This window comes from Fistularia commersonii, chromosome 25 (assembly GCF_037954325.1).
Source record: "Fistularia commersonii isolate RoL2024-O1a breed Wild chromosome 25, RoL_Fcom_v1.0, whole genome shotgun sequence".
Lineage (NCBI taxonomy): Eukaryota > Metazoa > Chordata > Actinopteri > Syngnathiformes > Fistulariidae > Fistularia > Fistularia commersonii.
In genome coordinates this window covers 12,383,943-12,407,500 of record NC_141308.1, presented here as the reverse complement: position 1 = coordinate 12,407,500, position 23,558 = coordinate 12,383,943, and the positions used below count along the sequence as shown (strand labels likewise).

Sequence of the window (23,558 nt, the reverse complement as noted above, 5' to 3'; positions counted from 1 at the left end):
CACACAAACACACACACACACACACCACTCGGTTTGGGTTGAAGGGTTGTCACACACACACACACAGCTAACATGATGGAGTTATTCAGGGTGACCGCTTTCTTATTTTTTCCCTTTTCTTTTTTTCCCTTTTCTTTTTTTCCCTTTTCTTTTTTTCCATCAACAACCAAAACAACCCAGGTGGTGTCACATCTTCCTCCTCCACCTCCTCTCCTTCTTCTTCTTCCTCTCCTTCCTCCTCCTCCTCCTGAAATGTCTTTCTTGCCCGAAGCAGCGATTTTTAAAATAAAGTGAAATCCAGGCTTGGATGGGAAAATGCAATATTTAAGCTCGAGCAAAGCTAAGCTAAGCTAATATAAATGTAACAAATGCAAAAAAGCAGTAGATGTAGTTGTGTAACCTCACTGTTCTGTGTACAAAGTACATAATACGCAGTAGTACTGCGTTCTGTGTACACACTGTGTACTATGTGTACGTGCACGGTGTACTCCCCAGAAAGATGCCAGCATTTGATTATCTAACACCAAATGTCAGAGTTCTAGCATGAGAGAAACTCCTGCGTGCACTCACACACATGCACACACACACACACACACACACACTCGTTCCCTGGATGCCATGTGTCATCTGACCAGGCGTAGGAGGACACGGGCTTCTCATGTCACCGTGTAATCCTGAAGCATCACCGAGCTGCCGCAACGGCTGCATCAGCCAGCTTTGCGCGTGCACATGCGCACGTATATGCAAAAACACACACATGCACACACACACACACACACACACACATAGCTAGTCATCGTCAGCAGCAGCCAAGTGTGAAGTGAAAAATAAAGTAAGGATGAGCGAGAAGAAGGTGGAAGTTAAAAGAGGGGAGTCACTGAGGGGCTGCCAATATGGCCGCCCCCCCTTGTACCTCCATAGATCCCCCCACACACACACACACACACACACACACACACACACACGCACACACCACACACACACACACACTCTCCTGCAGCCTGCTCTTCCACACTTGACCTATTTCTTGGTATCTCAGCGCATTTCTGCAGGAGGACGGTGGACTGCGAGGACCGGGAGAGGTGGAGGGGGGGGGTCGGATCCAGACCTGCTACACCACAAAGCAACTGGGGACCCCCAGGACCCCCCAGGACCCCCCAGGACCCCCTAGAACCCGCCTTCCATCCCCCCATTTCCGTCCGCAACCCCCCTTCCCTTCGTCTGCTGCTCTCTTCCTATCAATTCATCCATAAAAACAGAAAGAATGTTAAAATAACCTGCATGAAAATCAGCACCCGATCAGCCGATCGATCGATTTGATCAATTCATCGTCAAGAGACGACGCGGAGCATTGATCCTCTCAAGGATCAGCCAGAGAAGAACATCTGCAGCAATGTTGCTAAGAGTTAGCTTAATATAGAATCATTATATAGAATATATATATATACTATATATAGTATATAATATACCTATACATGTATAAAAAATGTATTGAATACAATATGATATAAAATTATTATCTATAATATGTAACATGTATATTTATAATATCTTTAATATATAAAATATATGATTTTTATAATATTATCAATATATCACGAGATAATATGATCTTATTGTGATGCTGCAGCACCAAACCTGCAGGATCGAAGGGAGTGATCGGAAAAGATGATTGATAAGTGATCGTTTACCGATGGATACCCGTGTGTGTGTGTGTGTGTGTGTGTGGTAGGGGGAGGGGGGTTGTTTGTTTTTGTTTTGCCAGCCAGCGCGGCGGGCAGCCAGATATAGGTCAAGCCGGCGGATGGACCAGCGCAAAGCAGCTTTCGGCAACGACGGGCGGCAAGCGAGCGGCGGCGGCGGCGGCGGCGGCCATTAGCGGGCGGCGGCGGCGGCGGCCAACGGTGGGCCGCTCACCAGACGTTGAGCGTGGATTAGGACTAAAGGCTTTATTTCACTCTACGGTAATCTTGGCTTTTTAGGCCCATATTTCTGTGCAGTAATGCAGGGGGGTGACCTGCCTGTCAAAGCAGTAATCTCTGCTGTTGCCGCGGCAACACATACATCCACAATGTGTGTGTGTTGTTGTGTGAGCAAGCATGTACATATACATGGCTATGTGTGTGTGTTTGCATGCGTCGTGACCCTATGCGCATTCACTTTTGTTTGTGTTCGTGTGTGTGCGTGTGCATGTGTGTGTGTGCATGTTTCAATGCATGAGTGTGTGTGTGTGTGTGTGTGTGTTCTTGTATGTTTGTCTGCATTTCCATGGTGATGTTTATGGTTGTGTGTGTATGTAAATAATCAGGGTGTGGTTGTGTCTATACTTGGATGTGCCTGTGTGTGTGTGTGGGTGTGTGTGTGTGTGTGCATGCAAAAGTGTTTTTGTGTGTGTGCATGTGACTGCCGACATGTCTTGTGTTCATTCGCTTGCATGCTTTATGTGCTGATGTACCTGTGTGTGTGTGTGTGTGTGTGTGTGTGTGCGCGTGTGTGTTTGTGAACCGGAATGTGTGATCGTGTGTGTGCGTCTGCTTGAATGCATCAGGGTATAGAAGTGTGTGTTTGCATATGTGTGTGTGTGTGTGCGCGCACACTAGCGTCAATGTCTTTTGTTCATGTGCTTGCATGCATTGTGTGTTGATGTTCCTGAGCGTGAGCGCGTGTGTGAGTGTGTGTGTGTGTGTGTGTGTGTGTGTGTGTGTGTGACTGTTAATGTGTTTATATATGCAAGTGAGTGTGTGTCTGTTTGTGTGCCCTAAAAACTGAAATGCATGAGTGTTTGCATATTAGTGTGTGTGTGTGTGTATGTGCACACAAACGTGTTTTGTGTGTGTATGTGTGTGTGTGTGTGTGTGTACATAAATCAGCAGGGTGTGTTCATGTCTCTACCTGATGTGTGCTTGTGCGTCTGTGTGTGTGAGTGTGTGTGTATGTGTGTGTCTCATTAAAACTTGCTGCAGTGCTCTTCTCAGCCCCGCCCCTCTCCTGCAAGCCCCGCCTCCCAGATGATTGACAGGTGAAGGATCCAATCACAGCAGGCTGGCTCTGCTCGCGCCCTTCAAACCATAAAAACTAATTTGCTAAATCATCTGCCGACGTTAATTTAATCCCAGAAACAGTTTTGATCCGCACACACGGGAGGAATTCTGCCGTCGAAGGCGAACGGGCGCCATAAATCCACCTCTCCTCCGCGGCGGCCATTTGTAATTGGTCCACATATTAACGGAAATCATCTGTTGTGGGATTTAATAAACAAAAAAAGTGTTATTCAAAGCATTCACAATACAAAGCTGCTAAAACCATCGGGAAAAAAAAAAAAAATCTCGCCAGATCTGGCCCCGCCCCCAACCGCCGCCGCCGCCGCCGCCGCCGCTTTCATTTGTTCTAGTTTGAGGCTTAAAAGCTCATCCGTCCACGGGTCGGTTCAGAAAAAATTCACATTTTTTTTTTTTTGTCCCCGAGGGGCAACAGGGGGGCAGCATTGAATGGTGAAATAAAACAACAAAAAAACCTAAATATATAAATCAAACTAAGATAATGATAATGATAATAATACCTTAAAATAAAATAAGATAAAATAAAATTAAATTAAATCAAACAAAAATTAAATAAAAAAAAATAAAATAATATACTTATAAGGTAAAATAAAATAAAATACAATAATAATATGGAGAGAAATAAAATAATCATAAAAAAATTATATATATAAAAAATAATTTAAAATAATAATAATAATACAAAAATAACCGTAAAATAAAATGATCACAAGAAAATAAAATAATACTATAAAATAAAATAATAATAAAAAATAACCGTAAAATAAAATAAAATAAAATAAAATGATAATAAAAATAAAATTGTAGAATAAAATAAAATAAAATCATAATAGAGTTAAATAAAATTGAAAAAGATAAAATAATAATAAAGTAAAATAAAATTAAATAATAATAAAATATAATGAAATACAATAAAACGAAATAAAATAAAACAATACAGTAAAACAGTAACATAGAATAAAACGATAATATAGAATAAAATAATAACGAAAAAATTATTATAAAAGAAATTGATAGAAAAATAAAATAATAATAAAATAAAATACAATAAAATGAAATGAAATGAAATAAATCATGCTTCCTGATTTTCCCCTGGCCTTTCAGAACGGTGCAAATCCCAGCCCGAAGCGCTGTTTATAATCCTCCTGGGCTATAATTATCACGTCATTACACTTGATAAGAAGCTAAGTGCACGCCGGCGCTCGTGAAGGACTTCGGCCAATCAGGGACTTTGATTCGGACTCTTAGTGAATCCACATTTTGTCGAGTGTCTTTGTAAATTAAGGGCCGTCAGGCGGTCGGAGGGGAAACCCGATCAATCGGGACGTTTATGGAGGGCATTAGTTAATCCTGACTTGTATAAAAGATGTGAGTTAATCTTGACTCTTACAAAGTTAACCTCGACTTGTAATAAGGACGCTGCAGACAAAACCCTTCATTTGGAATCCCAGTGAATCGGGTCGTTTGTCAAGTGTCTGGATTAATTAGGACTTTTAGTTGTAATCTCAGGGAACGGGGCCCTTCGTTAAGTGTCTCGGACAATTAAGAGCTTCATTTAGCATCTTGCTAAATTAAGTCTTTATTTGAAATCCTGGCCTTTTATTCAGGATCTTCATCAATCTGGACTTTTAATGAGGTAATGAGTGAATCTGGACTTCATTATGGAAATAACCCTGTCTGGGGTTTTATTCAGGAAATGACTCGACTTCTGGTGAGGATATGAGATAATCTGAAATTTTGATAAAGGAAATGACTTAATCTGGATTTTTATCACTGATAACAATTAATCTGGACTGTTTTAAATAAATTAGTAAATCTGGATTTCTACGGTGAAATTTGTCAATCAGGATTATTATATGGGAAATCAATTAATCTGGTTTTTACAAAACAAATGAGTTAATTTGGACTTTAAATAGCATAATCTTGACTTTAATTGAAGAAATAAATTGATCTAGACTAGTTCATCTGTTCTTTATTAAACCGAATGAGTCAATCTGAATTTTTTCAAGGCAATTAGTTAATCTGGACAATCAATCAGAAAATGTCTTAATCTGGATATCTATGATGGAAATTACTTAATCTGGACTCTCATCTGAGGAAATGATTGAATCCAAACTTTTATCGAAGAAATTTAGTCATCTGGACTTCTGCTACGGATATTAATTAATTTGGACTTTCATTTGTGAAATTGGTTACTCAGGGCCATTATCAAGAAAATTTGTTAATCTGGACTTTTATCAAGGAAATGAGTTAATCTGTATTTTTATTTAGGAAATTAGTTAATCTGGATTTTTAATCAGAAAAATAATTCATTTGGACTTTCATTTGTGAAACTACTTACTCAGGATCATTATCCAGAAAATTAGTGAATCTCGAGTTTTATCAAGAAAATTAGTCAATCTGGACTTTTACTCAGAAAAATATTAATTTGGACTTTCATTTGTGAAATTAGTGTCTCAGGATCATTATCAAGAAAATAAGTTCATCTCGAGTTTTATCAAGGAAATTAGTTAATCTGGATTTTTATTCAAATAACTTCACTTGGACTTTTTTTTTTAATGGAAATGATTAATTGAAACAGGACCTTTACGACGGAAACCATCTGGATTAATCTGGACTATCAAATAAGGACCTTTTTAAAAATAAATCTCATAAACAGAGCCGTTAATTTGGACTCTGGGTGAGTCGGATCTTTGCGAACGAAGACTTTAACGCGATATCTTTGTGAAAGGGTCCCTTTGTCAAGCGTCTTCGGACCTGCGTCGGGATTATGTGGGACTTTTCGTCGAGAACATCGCGGCTTCCTGCCCGCCAGGCGGCCCTTCATCACCGCCGCCGGTTTTCTCCGGGAAATGCAAATTCCCCCGACTTGCCGCGGTTTAAGAAAACTCACTCTGCTAATTATAAAGAAAATATTAGCTGACGGAGGAAGCCAGATTTACGCTGAAACCCCGAGCGGACCTGTTTGAATTCAGCCCCCGGCCCCGTTTTAAGACGAGGCAACCTTCTCACAGGGAGGGGATTCCACCCAAAAAGAAAAAAAAGAAAGAAAGGGGGATCTCATTAGCGTGAATCAGCTGCTTCTCCTCGTCCTCGGCCGGAGGAGAGGCTTTACCAGACGCCTTGGCGGGTTTCGACCAAAGTTCTCCCTTTTGTTTCTGTTATTATTATTTTTGTTATTTAAATGCTTGTGGACTCATTTATTCAAAGGCTTAGAAAAATGATTTTCTTCTTGAACATAGATATGACACTGGATTTAAGGAAATACTTTCTCCCCCCCCCCCAAAACACTGATCTCAAAATAATTACAAAATATATTCATACCAATAAGTTGATAATAATAACAACAATAGCAGCAGTACACAATAATGATGATAAATGACAGGTACAATAACAAAAGGTATAGTGATGATAATACTAACACAATAACTATGACAATATCAATATGTATATGAATAAAAGTAATAGTTAAAAGGAATAATCGAAATTGTAATATTAATAATTAGAAGAATTAGGTTGATATAATAATATTAAGATAATAGCAATGCTAATACCACTACTATGACTAATGGTACTGAAATAATAGAAATCATAATAAAAAATAACTAGAATAATAGAAATTCACAAATACCAAAAACAGTAATAGTAAGAATATAACAATGCAACAACTATGGCAATATTAATATTAATAATAGAAATAAAAGTAGTGGTAATAATAGTAATAATAATAATAATAATATTGCTGACAATACTAATTATATTGCTATTGATCATAATAATAATAATGTAATACTAATAATATTGCTGATAATACTAATATATTGCTATTAAACATAATAATATAATAATAATAATAATAATGTGGATAATGCTAATTATATTGCTATTACTCATAATAATAGTATAATAATAATAATATAATAATAAAAACAATACAAATGATAATGAGAATCTCTGAATTCAGACAGTATTATTATGATGAATTAAGCAGAACTTAAAACATATTACACACACACACACACACACACACACACACACACACACATATATATGTATATATATATATATCCCCAAATTTCCTAAAACTGATGAGGAGGGTTTTTGTTGTTTTAAAATACATTTTAAAAAGCTCCCATGCTCTTTTGAATCGCCCTCTGCAGGTCCATCGCACCGACACGAGAAGACGAGGCTCGCAAACACAGGAAGTAGCGCGCTAGCAGAGGCGTGCTAGCAGAGGCGTGCTAGCAGAGGCGTGCTAGCAGAGGCGCGCAACAAAGTGGCGTCTTGCGAAAGGGGGGCGCGACGACGGGACGACGTTTGGACGCTCGGCTCTTCTGGGTGATTTCATGAGTGCGTTGCTGAAGGTTGCCTTTTAATTGTCCTAAATTTAGACTTCACACAGGCCAAAATAAACAGCCAGCAGTGAATTCAATTAGCTGCATTTCCCTGTGATCCTAATCTGCTGTTTTAATTAGTGATGCCAGCAAGGGGGTGATGGTCTCCGAGCACTCACACACACACACACACACATGCAATCAGGCGTGCACGCACACACACACGTGTGAAAGGTCGATCAGTATCTTGCAATTATGATTCATGCTTACTGTACATGCAGGCAACAAGCAAACAAGCTAGCAAACACCCGCGCCAATCCCAAACACACACACACACATACACACACACACACGAGTGCGCCTGGCTGAGGAGACAAAGCAAACACCAATCTGCATGTGTTTGTGTTTTTGTGTGTGAACACGAGGACGCCGGTAGAAAATAAACCGACCCGTTTGATAGACTCGGGTTGCTAACGGTTACCGAAAAAGGCTTGTCAGCAAAACTGACATATTAAATTGTCAAATGGTATGATAATATACAATATTTTGTGTGTGTGTGTGTGTGTGTGTATGAACACAATGACACTGGGAGAAAACAAAACAATTACCAAATAAAGCTATAAACTCCTGATGTAGTGACACAGGCGGCCTCTAGGGGGTGCCAAAGAGGGATGCTGAACAGCCATTGTTTTTATAAAAATAACATAATAAATAAAATAATAATAAAATAACACTAAATTGGCAAATGATATAATAATTTACAATAATGTGTGCGTAAACACGAGGACGCCGGCAAAAAATAAAATAATTCATTTTCATTCATTATGATAAACTCGGATTTCTAATGGTGTAATGACGCTGGCGGCCTCTAGGGGGCGCCAAAGAGGAGAGGAGCTATTTTTATCATCTGAAATATTAAATCGTCATGCTATATGATTATATACTGTATTATATTTCCATAATCTGACTTTCTGATTGCAGTCCGCCTTCTTCGCTCTTAGATGGTTCTGGATTGTGAGATTACGTCGCAGGGATTTTTCATTCCCCGGGCATTTCGGCGACTGTCGCCGACGCGATGTCGTGTCTGATATGTGATTATTACCGCGTTATTTCACCCACGTATCAGAATGTAAGCAACAAAAAAAAAACACCGGCTTCTCGCCGCTCGGGATTAACATCCTCTGCTAACGATCGAAATGCAGATTAGGCTTTTATTTATGGTTTTGGAGCCACCGGAGGCCCCGGATCGGGCGGACGCCGTGTTTCCCCGACGCTCCCTCCATCATCCAGTTAGTGTTCGCCTTGTTTATCTTATTTTTTTATTCCTGTTTTTTTCAGCGGGGGGATCTTATTACAGGCCCTCCGAGCTCCGCCGAAGTCCCAGGCGGATCCTTTTATTTGTTTCCTCATTTTCCAAACACGGAACTGAAGCAGAAATAAATCCCCAAGTTAATTTCCTCCCTTGCTCTTCCCGCGCATTTTCCCTCTTAATCTTCGGTTCTATCGCTTTCACGCAAACGCGGGACCAAGCGGGGGCTCAAACACACACACACACACACACACACACACACACAGGCGCGCACACACACACAATTACACCCCTGTGTGTGTCGGTTCATATTTGTGTCCGGGGTTTGTGCGTTTGCCACTGAGGTCGGGGAAGATGAGAACGCTCTGTGTGTGTGTGTGTGTGTGTGTGTGTGTGTGTGTGTGTGTGTGTGTGTGTGTTACATATTCGTTTGAAAAACAGCTCGGAAATCTCAATCGGGTTTAGAACGAACGGGAAACGACCAGCGATTCATTTCAAAATTGACAAGATTTTGGCTCAAAATTAGCCATAAATTGCTTTTAAATAATAATAAATGATTTAATTCTTATTAAATTAAAAACAAACGTATAAAACTAAAAATTGTCAAAAGGGATTAATTAACCATCATGAATATATCAGAGAATATACAATATATTGAAAAAATAAACAATGACTAGCTTCATAAATAGGTCATTTTAAGAAAAGAGATAGATAGAGAGGCTAAGGGAGTAACCATAGCAACGGCTATTTCTTTTTTTTCAGGAAAACTTGATGAAAGACGTTTCAAGACATTTTATCTTGCTTATTTATTTTTAAATTTTCTTGTTCGGTTTTTTCCCCATGGAATTCCTCTCCAATATTTAAGGAAATGTCCTGCAGCCGTAAAAAATATATGAAAATATGTAAATCAAGATACCGAGCTAGCTAGTTTAAATACATTTATAATCCGAGTCTGAGTCTAGTCCCCGTTCAAGTCTAGTCCCAGTCTAGTCCAAGTCCATGTCAGAGTCAAACCCAATCCCCAATCTAGTCCCAGTCCCAGTCTAGTCCGAGTCCGAGTCGGACTCTAGTCCCAGTCTAGTCCAAGTTCAAGTCTGAGTCGAGCGCAGTCCCCGGTCTAGTCCCAGTCCAGGTCTCCTCACAAATTCCCGGTTCAAGTCCCGGACTTCGTCCAAGTCCAAGTCGAGCCAAGTCCCCAGTCTGGTCCCAATTCAAGTCCCCAGTCTGGTCCCAGTCTAGTCCCAGTCCTGAGAAATCCCTGCACTGAATTTTAATGAATTTCCTGTTTGTTTCCGTTTCAAATATCCAAATCCCTTCACTTTTGTGTTACATTTTGTTTTCAAATGTCTTTCAAATCCATTTCTGGATTATTTTCCAGGATTGAATATCTGATCTGCTTCTGTCCCCCCGGGGAAAACTCTTGTTTGGATTAATAGTCTGAGATTAAATTCTGAGTTTTTCGATCTTTCAAAATAAAAGCGTGTTGTCGGGGCGTGGGGGGGGCGAGGAGGTCTGCATCATGTGACCTCCAGCCATCACAGGTCACTGCTAATGTCCCCCTATTGATGGAAACAACTCAATACAAACACACACACAGAGGGTCCAGAAAGCCACACCACACACACCCACGCTCAATAGGAAATTGGACCGGGTTCAGGGTTCACACACACACACACACACACACACACACACACAAACACGTGCATCCACCCACAATGCACAAAGGAAGGAGAATACCTTCACAAGCCGACAGCTGGTTAGCTTTGTATGCTAACAGCGTCCACTCAAGTGGCCTGTGTTGGATACCAACACACACATGCCCACACGCACGTGCACACACACACACAAACACACACACACACGTGCATCCACCTAAATAGAACAAAGAAAGGAGAATAATACCTTCATGAGCGGATGGCTAGTTAGCATTGGATGCTAAAAGTGTCTGGACTTAAGAGACCTGTGAATGAGACACACACACACACACACCCACACGCGCACACACACACACGCACACACACACAGACACACCCACACGCGCACACACACACACGCACACACACACGTGAATCCACCTACATACCACAAATGAGAATACCTTCACGAGCTGAGCACTGGTTAGCTTTGGATGTTAACAGCATCCACTCAAGAGGCCTGTGTTTGAGACCAACACACACACACACACAAACACACACACACACACACACACACACACGCACACACGTGCATCCACCTACATAGAACAAAGAATGGAGAATAACTTCATGAGCGGACGGCTGGTCAGCTTTGGATGCTAACAGTGTCTGGACTCAAGAGGCCTGAAAATGGGACCAAGACACACACACACACACACACACACACACACACACACACACACACACACACACACACACACACACACACGCACGCACACACACAAACGTGAATCCACCTACATACCACAAACAAATGAGAATACCTTCACCAGCAGATCACTGGTTAGCTTTGTATGCTAACAGCATCCACTCAAGAGGCCTGTGTTTGAGACCAACACACACACACACAAACACACGCACACACACACACACACACAGATGCGCGCACACAAGCACGTAGGCACACACACACACACAAGAGAAAATTAAAACACCCAGGACAGAAGGGGTGGCGGGGCTAATTCAGAGTTGCTAAATGTTTCATGCGGTGTGATGGCGCTCAACGGGACGCTCTGCCAGAAGAATTACGGATGAAATAACCCGGCGCTCCTTCATCCCTTTCCTCCTGAGGGAGGAGGAAGGGAGGAAGGAGGACAGAAGGCCTCCGTTTCCAAGTTCCGGCTAACAGGTTTCGCTAACAGGAAGTGGAAAGCAATTCGATCCGAGGCCGTCGGTGGAGGTGGCGGCGGGTTAGCACGAAGCTAACGGGAAGCGTTGGATGATGGGTAGCTTGTTGTCACGTGAGTGAAACATCTCCGTGACAACTGAGCGCCCTGGATGAGTCAACCAACCGGCGAATTCAGTGCTACGGCGACTACGGCTAACTATAAGAAAAGGGCATTCGTCTTGGGGGCTAACATGCTAACATGCTAGCGAGATGCTATAGGGTTAATACTCCATCCATACGCCTCACTGTCAGGTGCCAAACACATGACCGCGTCCTCAGCGGATCGACAGCTAGCCGGCGCGGCAGCTTTAAAAACAACAGCATTAGCGACATTGGATGAGTCAACCAACTGGCGAATTCAGTGCTACGGCGGCTATGGCTAACTACAAGAAAAGGGCGTTCGTCTTGGGGGCTAACATGCTAACATGCTCGCGAGATGCTAAAAGGGTTAATACTCCATCCATACGCCTCACTGTCAGGCGCCAAACACATGACCGCGTCCTCAGCGGAACGACGGCTAGCCGGCGCCGCAGCTTTAAAAACAGCAGCATTAGCGACATTAGCCGCAGGGATGTGATGTTTTCTGAATTTCCCAGATGAATCGCCCGGAGCCGCTGGGGAAACTACCCAGAATCCCCCAAAAAACCAAGATGAAACTATCTTGGGAGGCGACCTTAAACTCGCCTGGGGTTAGCTTAGCCTTTTTTCCTTTTCCTGCGCGGTTACATAACCGGACTGAATGAAAACACACACGTGCACTTCGGCGTGTGTGTGTGAGTGAGTGTGTGTGTGCGCCCACTTTGTCATCCGCCGTTAGCGGTGTATTTTTAGCCGCTAACAGGCTACAAACCATTGGCAGGCTAACAAAGGCCGGCGTTGTTGTGGAGGTCATGTGACCCCGCCTTTCGCCGCTTCCTCACTTCCTCCTTGTCGGGGGGAGGGAACCAATCGCCGGGGGCGACACGGGGGGGGGCGTGGCCTGTGGACAGACGGCGAGGAGGAAGAGGCGGGTCATGTGACCACTCTCTCCCGCAGAGCTATAAATAGTTAGCCTGTCTCATATTTCATGTGTCACTGCTTCCTGTTTCACGGCGAGGAGTCCATCCTCTCTTCCTCTTCTCGCTCTCCTCCACTTCCTGTCTAATGATGTTCATTTTCTCCTCCATCCCCTCCCCTCTTCCTCCTCTCCTTCTTCTTCTCCTCCCCTCCTCCTCCATATTTGTAGTCCTGTCAGCAGAAGAGAACTAATTACCCGCCAGTCACTTTCTCCAAATCCTCCAGTAGAAAGAGCAGCTTTTTCATCCTCTTCATCTTCTTGTGCTCCTCGCCCTCTTCATCCCGGTCTCTTCGGTCCAGGACCTGGTCCTGGTCTTGCCGGGATCAGGACTATGAGAGGAAAACCTCTGAAGCAGATCTAAATGCCGACCTCCATCAGATGAGACGTTCAAAGACGTTCAAAAACCAGGAGATCGACGAGAAAGTCATCGAGGAAGGGGCGGAGCCAATCACAGCTAGAGGCGGGGCTTATCTGTGAGAGGCGGGGCCAAACACCACCAGAGGCGGGGCTTAACCTCCTCCCAACCACAACAATCAAATCCAACTGCTGTGCTTCTCATTCACAGCTATGTGTTCGATGAACCTGAACCCAGGCTGGAGAACTTGGAGAACCTAGAGAACCCTGGCAGGAGAACGTGAAGAACACGGGAGCTTGAAACCAGCTGAGCAGCATCTGATCAGCGGCTGCCGTCGGTGAATCAGAAGGTTAGCGAGCGCTGGGCTCCCCGAGGCAGGAGGCCAGAAGAAGAGGCTCCACTGTCCTTCTCCACAAACTGGGACTCTGGAGAAGATCTTTGAAAACTTCCTTCCGCCTCCCAGGCGCCGGGTTTTCCTTCACTGTTGCGACCATCACGCCGCACACACACACACACACACACACACACACACACACACACGCCTCAAGACAACTTTGGGGATTCCCAGAGCTAACGTGTGATAGCACGGTAACATTAGGCCCAGCAATGCCATTGGTGTGCTAACGTGGGGTACTTAGCATTCCCTATCTGTAGCCATACAGTCTGATGCTAAGCTTAGGATTTCCTGTCTGTAGCCATATAATCTGATGCTAAGCTTAGCATTCCCTATCTGTAGCCATACAGTCTGATGCTAAGCTAAGCATTCCCTATCTGTAGCCATACAGTCTGATGCTAAGCTTAGCATTCCCTATATGTAGCCATACAGTCTGATGCTAAGCTCAGCATTCCCTATGTGTAGCCATACAGTCTGACGCAAGGCTTAGCATTCCCTATCTGAAGCCATACAGTCTGATGCTAAGCTTAGCATTCCCTATCTGTAGCCAGACAGTCTGATGCTGAGCTGAGCATTCCCTATCTGTATCCATATAGTCTGATGCTAAGGTTAGCATTCCTTAACTGTAGCCATACACTCTGATGCTAAGCGTAGCATTCCCTATCTGTAGCCATACAGTCTGATGCTAAGCTGAGCATTCCCTATCTGTAGCCATACAATCTGATGCTAAGCTAACACCTGGTCCGTCTGTGCGCACAGACTTGTAAACAACCTTTTTTAAATGTAGCTTAGCTCCCGCGGGGAACCCTCTGGCGACGCCACGGCGACCAGACGGTCCTGGAACGCCTGGTTTTTCCCGCCACGCCGCTCTCCGCGGCCAAGTTTTTTTTTTTTTTTTTTCAATGAGCCGGCAAAGTGCTGAGCAAAGCTTCGGGATAAAGAGGAGATTAGAAGCTGTCAGGTCGCCGGGCCGACGGCGGGCCGGTGAATGAAGGGGCATTACGGCCGGACAATGGCCGGCTTCGCTGGCCGGACGCCACTTCCTCCGCCCCGCGTGCACCGAAAACCCCGCAGGCAAGCAAATGCTTTCTCGAGCAAGAGCGTCGGAAATGAAAGTTTACTAAAAAAAAAAAAAAAAAAAAAAAAAACGGAGGAGGTTCCGACCGGTCCTTCTTTTTGACATCACGGCGCCGGCGAAGCCAAACTCCTCGTCAGCAGGTCGGCGTGCTAAACGCCGCGACCACCGGAAAAAAAAAAACAATGGAGGAGAAAAAAGATTTTTTTTTTGTTCACAGCTTCTGTTATTAACCCTTCCATGACCTGCAGGGTGGAGAATTAAAAAAACAGTGATCATATGAGATGTGAGAACACACACACACACTCACACACACACACACTCACACACGTGAACAAAGACAAGGGCATGCAAAGTCGCGGGCGTCCATCCGAGAGCAGGGGGGAAACGGTGAAACGGCTGACGAACCAAAGAGCTGCTTCAGCTCAGGATTTGTAAATAAAAAATAAAAATAAATTTACAAAAAAAAGGTGATTCCTTCTAGATTTTTGCTTATTTTTATTGTGTAATTTTAATTTTTTAAATTAAATGTTATAATAAAATACAAATAAATTTCAAAATCTTTTTTCCCCCTCTTAACTTTTCTCTTTCTTAAATTTTTTTTTTTCGTAATCCTTTAAGAAATTATAATCTATTTTTTGATATCTTTTTTAGAATTCATTTCAGGGATTTTTTTGTACTTTGCTTTTTTGTGCATTTTTCACAGATTTCTTTCTTTTTTTTTTTATGTATTTTCAAATCATTTCTTCTTGATGGTTTTGCTATTACTACAAAAATAAGTGTTTTTTAGGGGGGGATCATTTCTTTCTGGGAAAAAAAAAAGATTTTCATTCCAGGAAGTCTATTTTGGGGCAATTTCTTGATTTCAAAAAATAATTTTAAGGCATATTTTTCATGCATACTTTTTTAAAGCAATTGTTTTTTCAATTGATCAATTGATTAATTTATTTCCAAATTCCAGCAATGATTTCACAATCAATTTGACGCCTGACAGTGTTTTGGTATCCACTGGTTATTACTGATTATTACCGGTTATTACAACGTATCATCATTATTACTAAATAAAACTTCTTCCTTCTGTCTTCCACTCCCTCCTTGACATTTGTGTGTCTGCTCTTTCTCCCCATGTTGGTTTTGCTAATTACCGTTATTCCAGTGTAATAACAGCGTAGTAATAACACCGAACTGTGCTTTTTGATGACAGCGCTGACGAATGAACCGTTTTCCCGGCTCGTTTTCGGACGCCTTTCTCGAAATCCGGCCGCCGGAGACGTTCGGAAGCCGCAAACGACAACGGGGACCAAAAATTGACCTCTGAGTGGGTCGTCCACCCATCAGATATTGATCCCCTCTTGGATTTTTCCACGTGAATCGATCTGAACCTGCTCGTGACCTCTTCGCTCGCGCAGCTGTTTCCCAGGACGAGCTACAGCTGCACACACACACACACACACACACACTCCAAACACGCGAAGCGGCTGCAGAAAAAGGGCGTCCGTCTGCACACACACCACAGCTGGAAGCCCTTTGCTTCCCTCGCACACACACTTCGAGCTAACTGGGAGTTGCCCCTTGCTGACCTTCCCCTCTCCAATACACACACACACACACACACACACACACACACATACACACACGCGCGCGAAAGAGTCATCGCCATGACAGCAGAGTCGCGCTCATTATCTCAGACGAGGGTTGGCCTTGTTAGAGCCTGAACTGCCAGAACGCACCTGGTTGACATTGCAGAGGGAGGGTGGGGGTCCCAGTTGCCACGGCAACAACAACGTGGCAACTGCAACCCGGCAACATGGCGCTCCACGGGGGACGGATCGGGAGAGCGATGCGGCGGCGGAGTCAGGGGGGGACAACAACCGCTCGGCCTCTCCACGCCAAAGATGAGGCTACTAGCTGCAGGCGTTAGCGCTTAGCGATCGGCGGCGGAGACATGTGACCTGGCGAGCGTCGGAGTAGATGTTGACGGGAGGAGGAGGCGGACATTTATGCTGTTCTTTTCAGAACGCCCCTCAATGTTTCCCCCCGCCAATCTCATTCTGCAGGACAAGAGCTAATGTGGCTATGCTAATTCAGAGTCTTCGACAGTCTTCTGCTTCCAGATGTGAGCTAGCATCCTTTGACCCGGCGTTTCCCCGCTAACACGGCTACGCTAACTCCGAGTCTTCGACAGTCTTCTGTGATGTGAGCTAGCATCCCTCAACCCGATGTTTCCGTACGAACATGGCTATGCTAATTCAGAGTCTTGGACAGTATTTCCCTTTTTGCTTCAGATGTGAGCTAGCATCCCTCGACCTGATGTTCCCCCCCCACCGTCGATCTCATTCTGTGGAGTGAGACCTAACGTGGCTATGCTAATTCAGAGGATTCAACAGACTTCTGCTCCAGATGTGAGCTAGCATCTCTCAACCCAACGTTTCCCCGCTAACACGGCTATGCTAATTCAGAGTCTTTGATAGTTTTCTGCTCCAGATGTGAGATAGCATCCCTCAACCCGACATTTCTCCGCTAACATGGCTGCGCTAATTCAGAGTATTCAACAGTCTTCTGGACAGATGTGAGTTAGCATCCCTCAACCCGACGTTTCCCCGCTAACACGGCTATGCTAATTCAGAGTCTTTGATAGTTTTCTGCTCCAGATGTGAGCTAGCATCCCTCAACCTGACGTTTCCCCGCTAACATGGCTATGCTTATTCAGAGTCTTTGACAGTCTTCTGCTCCAGGTGTGAGCTAGCATCTCTCGGCCCGATGTTTCCCCGCTAACATGGCTATGCTAATTCAGAGTCTTCGACAGTCTTCTGCTCCAGATATTAGCTAACATCCCTCGACCTGATGTTTCACCGCTAACATAGCTATGCTAATTCAGAGTCTTCGACAGTCTTCTGCTCCAGGTGTGCGCTAGCATCCCTCGACCTGATGTTTCTCCGCTAACGTGGCTATGCTTATACAGAGTATTCAACAGTCTTCTGCTCCAGATGTGCGCTAGCATCCCTCGACCTGATGTTCCCCCCCGTCAAGCTCATTCTGTGGGGCGAGAGCTAACGTGGCTATGCTAATTCTGAGTCTTCGACGGTCTTCTGCTCCAGATGTGAGCTAGCATCCTTCGACCTGATGTTTCCCCCTCGTCAAACTCATTCTGCGGGGTGAGAGCTAACGTGGCTATGCTAATTCAGAGTATTCAACAGTTTTCTGCTCCAGATGTACGCTAGCATCCTTCGACCTGATGTTCCCCCCCTCTCAAGCTCATTCTGTGGGGTGAGAGCTAACGTGGCTATGCTAATTCTGAGTCTTCGACGGTCTTCTGCTCCAGATGTGGGCTAGCATCCTTCAACCCCCTTTCCAGCGGAACGTCAGCAGCTGTGAGAAGTCAGCAGGACTTTGAAGGCATCACCACAGGGTTCCTCGCCCAGAAATGTTAGCATTATAGCACAAATGAGCACTTTCAGAAGTGGTTAGTGCAGACTTTCATTTCATTTGGGCAACAAAATCTCTGGGTCTCTCTCTCGCTCTCTCTTTCTCTCTGTCGTTCTCCGTCTCTCTCAAGGTTATCGGCGGCGATGATCGGGACGCGATAATGGACGTCTCGTCCAGAAACAGCAGCCGACGACACAAACGTATCTCTCTTTCTCTGTCGTTTATTTTTCTATCCGTCTCGAAACAAAGTCACATACAAGCCGGGTACAAATTGACCGATAGCCATCGCCGGTGTCGAGCCGGTGTTGTTATTAATTGTCACCGTGGCGACGATTCTGGTCGGGGGTTGGCGAGCTAGCCCGCCGTTTTAAAATATCATCGCGCTTTGCATCTAAAATCCACATCAAGGGACTGTTATTAGAACCAGCTACTACTCCGATTTTGCATAAAATCCACAGAGAGTTGAAAAAAAATATAAAATATATATATTAATATATATATTATACAAGCTCGCAGTAACAGCCTTAAAGTTTCAACATAAAACATGCTGTTTGTGCTTTACGAGAAAGTGGGTCATTTGATGTATAGCGTTAATTACTCGTTTGTTACCGCCCCTCTATCCCCCGCACACACACACACACACACACACACACACACATGCATGCTGCAGTTCGCCGCTGACTCCTGGAGGTGTGCAGGATTTTCCCAGGCTTGACTGACCTCTGCTTGCATGATGCAAGGCGGCGGAAAGCGTGCGAGACGACGCCCGTCTCTGAGGCGGGAGTTCTGATCGGGTTTGTGAGAAAAGATGCTAGAACTAGTTTGTTATGGTGTAATTACACTAAATTCACACACACACAACATTAGGAATGCACACACCAATGCTACGGGAAAGGCTAATTGTGTATTTTCCCTCCCTCGGCGAGCGCTGACTATGACCTCACTGCTAGCACTCCGAAAACAATCCTGTTTGCTAGGTTTAGCTAATCGCTAGCAGCGCGAAATCACTGAAAATTACAGCGAAAAAGCGAAACGCTGGGTAGCAACAAGAAACAACAGCATGATGCTTTTTAATCCTAATCCTGGAATGAAGCCCCCCAGGGGGCGGAGTCTCATAGTGTCACATGACGCAACCCCACTTCCTGTTTTGATTCAACTTTAGCAACCGCCCCAGTTTTCCCAAGCTACCACTTTCCTATCTAACGCTAACATGGCTACGCTAACAGGCACGGAGGCATCTTTTTTTTTTTTTTTTTTTTTTTTTTTTTTTTTTATCCATCGCGGGAGCTGTGCAGAGAAAATAAGTCGTTTTCTGCGTGCACGGCGGTGATTCATGATCGTCGCCGCGCGCCTGTTCGGAGTTTGTCCACATCACATGTATCATCATCCCCTCAATCTAAAAGCTTAATGAAGCCTGTTGGCGCCTCGGCAGCCGGGGCCACGGAGGGGTGACGGCGCGCTCTTAACACTCCCCTGAACCATGGCCGCCGGGAGGTGTGTGTGTGTGTGTGCGTGTGTGTGTGTCTTTATCAATCCAAGGAGGACGAGCCCGGTGACGGGATTATCCCTCGGACGAGAGGGCGCGGGTGACGCGTGATGGCGTCCGGCCTCCTTGTCGTTTGCGCTCAGGTTGTTGACGTGTGTGACGGCGACACCTTTGTGTGTGTGTGTGTGTGTGTGTGTGTGTGGGTGTGTGTGTTTTGGGGATGTTTGAAATGTCACATGCAGTAGGAAGTAAACACAAGCTGTTTGCGCGGAACCTGGCAGACGGAGCGAAAATTTCGGCGTCGGTGTCACAACCCGGACACGAGAACAAAGCCCGGATTATGAACCGATAATGGCGCGGATAAACGGGTAAATCCATTTTCAACACGGGAGGGGGGTGCGGGGGGGATTCCCTGAACAAATGTCTGTTATGAAATAACTCCGGTCGCCGAACGTCTGCTAGCAACGTCTGCTAACAACGTCTGCTAGCAACGTCTGCTAGCATCCAACTGTGGCGCTAGAGTTCACCACGCATCCAGTTTGAGAGCTTAACTCCGCCCCTTTTCTGGGAAATGGGCGTGTCCATTTTGGGTTCTGTGAAGATGCGATCCTTTCACCTTTGTCATGTTTTCACAGGCTGAGAAACGGGGTGCGCTAGCCGCGCTAATACGCTAACATTGACACGTGATGCGGAGTGAAACTCTCGGTAAGTTGATTTTTTTATGTCAGCTAGCTTGTGAGTTAGCTCGTGAGTTGGCTAGTTTGCGGCCTCATAGCCGTCGCCCTGGAAACAACAGCGACGAGTGAAGTGTCTGTTTTTTAACGATTTCCCCGGCTACCTTTAGCGCTAACATGCTAACATCAACACACATTTGCATGACGATTGTAGCCTCAGAATACATGACCGGGAGGTGGTGATTAAACCCGGTTAGTTGATTGGCTTATTAGCTAGTTAGCCAGTTGGCTAGTTAGCGGCCTCATAGCTGCTGACAGTGATGGTCCTCAGGAAGGGGCGGGGCTTAAATAGATTATCGGCGTTTTCCGCAAAGCCTCTGCAGGTTTGCGTCAATAAACGTTACTTTCACGGGAATTTCACCACACACACACACACACACACACACATACATCCGGGTTCACTCGCGTGGGAACGAACTTGACCTGCTCCGTCTCATCGGTAACCTTGGCAACCCCCCCCCCCCCCTCAGAAGCTCCACCCAAAGCACATCAGATCAGCTCACGCCGGCTGAGGGGGGACCCTGTCAGGTCACATAGCAAAGAACACACACTTCCAGGAGCCACACACACACACACACACATGCACACACCCTTCTGTTTTGCAACAGAGCAAGATTAATTACTCAACAGCGGCGGCGTGGAAGGAAGAGAAGGAAGGGATGAAGGAGCCTTGGAGGAGGAAGAAGTGTCACCCCGGGATGATCTTACGTATCCTCCTCAAATTTAGGTCAACCTGAAAGTAATTCCCATTTGGCCTCCTCCTCGCACACACACACACACACACACACACACACACACACACAGAGGGACGGGATGGATGGATGGATGGATGGATGAATGGCGGTGTGCATGTGAGTGATGAAGAGGAGCAGGGAGAGGTTTCCACGGGAAAGCGTGATGATGAAGATGAAGATGACAGCGAGAGCATCCAGATCGGAAAACGGCCTTTTGTCTCCTTTTGCAGAACCGAGAGGAGGAAGAGGAGGAGAACCGGAGGATGACATTGCGTTTGCTTACTGTGAAATGAATTCCCTCGGTGGAGGAGGAGGAGGAGGAGGAGGAGGAAGAAGAGGAGGAGGAGGAGGGTGGGGGTTCGGGGGGGGTTGGGATGGGGGAAGGAGGAGGAGGAGGGGATGGAGGGGATGGAGCGCCTCCTCGGTTCCTCCTCTGGGTTCCGCTCCGCTCCTCAGACCGGGCGAAGCGATGCTCCCCGTCCGTCCGTCGGTCCGTCCGGCCGTCACTCATTCATTCCGCCGCTGTCGAGTCCTCGGTGTCCGGGGCGATGAAGAGGAAGAGGGAGGAAGAGGAGGAGGAGGAAGGGAAGGGGGGAGGAGGAAGAGGAGGAGGAGGAGGAGAGAGGAGGAGAGCCAGCATCCGGGAGGAGAGAGAGCCCAGCTGCGGGGAGGAGGAGCGGGAGGAAGGAGCGGCCGCGGCCGGAGAGCACTGCGCACAGGAGGCGGCGGCAGGAGAGACACGGCTTTTCTCTCTCCTCCCACTCTCTCTCTCTCTCTCTCTCTCTTTCTCTCTCTCTTTCTCTCTCAAAACATCTCTCCATCCCCGCCAGACAGACTGACGGACGGGGTTCCGGCGGCAGCAGCAACAGTGGCAACAGCGACCTCTAGCGGTGATGAGAGGAACTGCAGTATAGGGGGTGTTCAGTGCCGCAGATGGAAATGGAGGAGAGATTGTTGAGCCGCATTTTGTAATAAATGTCCAAAATGTAATAACTTTTTCATTTCATTTTGTAATAAAGCCGCATTTTGTAATAATAGTGCATTTTGTAATAAACGTCCAAAATGTAATAACTTTTTCATTTCATTTTGTAATAAAGCTGCATTTTGTAATAAACGTCCAAAATGTAATAACTTTTTCATTTCATTTTGTAACAAAGCTGCATTTGTAATAAACATCCAAAATGTAATAACTTTTTCATTTCATTTTGTAATAAAGCTACATTTTTTAATAAACGTCCAAAATGTAATAACTTTTTCATTTCATTTTGTAATAAAGCTGCATTTTTTTAATAAACGGCCAAAATGTAATAACTTTTTCATTTCATTTTGTAATAAAGCTGCATTTTTTAATAAACGGCCAAAATGTAATAACTTTTTCATTTCATTTTGTAATAAAGCTGTCTTTTTTAATAAACGTCCAAAATGTAATAACTTTTTCATTTCATTTTGTAATAAAGCCGCATTTTGTCATAATAGTGCATTTTGTAATAAACGTCCAAAATGTAATAACTTTTTCATTAATCAAGCCGCATTTTGTAATAATAGTTCATTTTGTAATAAACGTCCAAAATGTAATAACTTTTTCATTTCATTTTTTAATAAAGCCGCATTTTGTAATAATAGTGCATTTTGTAATAAACGTCCAAAATGTAATAACTTTTTCATTTCATTCTGTAATAAAAGCGTATTTTGTAATTACCTGCCCCAGCGCATTTTGTAATAAATTTTGCCGCATTATGGAATAAGTTATGACGGTATGAAGGTAGTTGGTGTGAGAGAGGAGAAAAGAGTTAGATGGAGAAGGTTGATTTGCTGTGGTTAAATCATTTTTGAAGATTTTTTTTGTTGACATGCATTTGTCCGTTGTAGCTGTCAAAATACACAATATTATTCTGACTGAAGATCAAAATCAGTTTTCAACTTTTTTTGTTTACTTTATCATGCTTTCACTATTTTTTAATCATATTTTAGTCATATCTTTGCTAACCCCTGAAGGGAAAAGCCCTAAAGAAAAGAAAGCATTGTCATAGGGGTGCAGGACATGTATGACCGAAACGAGGTGGAGCTGCCAGGCAGGAGGTCAAGAGGAAGACCAAAGAGAAGATCTTGTGAGAGGATATGAAGGTAGTTGGTGTTGGATGGAGAAGGTTGATTTGCTGTGGCGACCCCTGAAGGGAAAAGCCCAAAGGAAGAGAAGAAGACTTCTTTGGGGTTGAAAGTCTCCCTTCTCTCTCTTTCTTCCTCTCACAACATCTCTCCATCCATCCCAGACAGGGGTGTTACAACAGCGCCCCCTGTGGCGATAAGAGGAACTGCAGTATGGGGGTTGATTAGTGCCACAGCCGGACACCATGTGAGCTTTTTGGTCACATGACAGCGTTGAAGCTTGTTGAGTCGCATTTTGTAATAACGGTGCATTTTATTATAAACGTCCTACATGTAATAACTTATTCATTTCATTTTGTATTAAATTGCCTCAACGCATTTTGTAATCAATTTTGCCGCATTATGGAATAAGTTATTACATTTTGAGAAGATTATTACAAAATGCACTTGCAACTTTTTTATTCTGTAATAAATGTAATAAATGTAATAACATGGAATTCATAGAATATTCTCTGTTAATGCAACCTTTGAATAGTGTACTGATAGTCATTGCTAAGTAGTGCTACTAGGCTAATACAGTGATACTAATAATAGGCCTAGCTTTTACAAATACTTTAAAGTAAAATA

At 44.3% G+C, this 23,558-nt stretch overlaps 1 protein-coding gene across 7 annotated transcripts in view; it reads right to left on the bottom strand.

Annotated features, from left to right (window-relative positions):
• The window catches only part of ctnnd2b (catenin (cadherin-associated protein), delta 2b), a 120,459-nt gene extending 99,291 nt beyond the window's left edge, over positions 1–21,168 (bottom strand). For all 7 annotated transcript variants that reach the window (XM_086171861.1, XM_086171864.1, XM_086171866.1 and 4 more), the window contains exon 1: positions 21,109–21,168. The gene's annotated coding sequence lies outside the window, so the exon portion shown is untranslated. The remainder of the gene's footprint in view (positions 1–21,108) is intronic.
• Positions 21,169–23,558: the final 2,390 nt, after the last annotated feature.